Here is a 1,620-nt window from a genome sequence, read left to right as displayed (position 1 = left end):
ATCATGCCGTTGTTGCTGCACCGGCATCCAGCTGCTTGCGGCAGAACTGGCACAGCCGCATGTGTGCCAGCACCGAGTTGCCTGTTGCGTTGGGCCCGTTGTAATCGAAGCCGCGGCCCAGGTAGGGATACATGGCCCGGTAGATGGCCAGGGCGCCACGCCAGCGATGGTACTGATGCACGATGGCGGGGGTGGTGCCGTTGTCCCGCCGCAGCACGCCGAAGCGGTCTATCCGGAAGGGCCAGCCGTATGCTGCGGCAGGAAGTGAGGGGAGGTGGGATAGGATGCAACGGAGGGGACGCTCGGCAGAGTAGCAGCAGCACAGTCAAGCACCAGCGGCGGCAGCTCTTCAGCCGCACGTGCCTGCGCTATGGATGGGGGACTCCCAGTTGCTGCGCACGTGGTGGCGGAACCTGAGGCCCCCCTGCTCCCCCAGCCGGTGCAGCATGAAGTTGTGCACTGCCTGGTGACCGCCGGCCTGGTCCCTGCAGCAGGCGGGACGCCCACAGCAGCAGCAGGGTGGTTGACGGGGGATGTACAGCAGATGATTCGAGGAGGCCGCCGGGCACCGGCAGCACCTGGCGAGGCCAGCTCGCCAACCTGCAGCCGCTCCCTCACCTGCACTCCTGTGTGGCGCTGCTCTGCGTGACATCCAGCAGCTGCTGCACGTATGCGGTCACTGCCCCCAGGCCCCCAATCGTCACGCCTGAACAGGAAGCAGAGCCAGGAGCTGAGCTTACCACCGGGCGTGCCCGCCTGTCGAGCCAGCCATGTATGCTAAGGTCGCCTCCCGCCCTCACCTGCGCACGCAATGGGCTTGCCTCCCAGCTGCTCCGCTGCGCCAGCGCCAAAGCAGCGCTGCAGGCACTGCCGGTTGGCTGCACAGTCGCGGATCGGCTTGCCCATGCCATCGTGCGGCCCGCCCTCCAAAGAAAACAGCAGCGCATCCTGCAAGCGGCGGCGGTTGGTTGGGACCACATGAGAAAAAAAGAGGCTCTGGCACGGCTGGCCATTGGCACACTTGGCAGCAGAGCGCACCTCTGCCACCAGCATCTCCACCACCGCATCCTGCCAGGGGTCAGCCTGCAGCAGCACGTCGCCCGCATCAGCGAGCACCACCCCCGCGGCTTTCCCCTGGCGTCGCAAGCCTTCCAGGAACGGCCTCCACAGCTCGTATCTGCAGGTGGTGCACAGAGCAGACGGCAATGATTGTTTTTTTTGCAAAATTGGCAGGGCAAGGGGAGGCAGGCAGGCATGAACGCCGGTTTTTGAGCCCGACCCGAAATGGCCTCCTACATGCTGCCGCCTGCCTATCGACTGCTGCGATGCGCGCATTCTATGCCTCTCTGATTCCTGGCAGAGGCAGACCTAACCCACCCACCTCTGCAGCTTGATGTCCTGGGCGGTGCGTGTGAAACGCACCACGTCGGCAGGCACGCCGTGCTCTGCCAGCGTGGCATTCTGTTCCACCCACAGCACGATGCGAGTTTGCGGGGAGTAGCGCCTCCAGGACTGGAGAAACACGTTGAGCGAGGGCACATCTATGCCTGCCACAGCAGCCAGCAGGTAATGCTGCCCTACGTCACCGCTGGCGGCAGCTGTTGCGGGCGGGTGCCACGC

This window comes from Chlorella variabilis (assembly GCF_000147415.1).
Source record: "Chlorella variabilis unplaced genomic scaffold CHLNCscaffold_126, whole genome shotgun sequence".
NCBI lineage: Eukaryota > Viridiplantae > Chlorophyta > Trebouxiophyceae > Chlorellales > Chlorellaceae > Chlorella > Chlorella variabilis.
Note: the sequence above shows the minus strand (reverse complement) of the source record.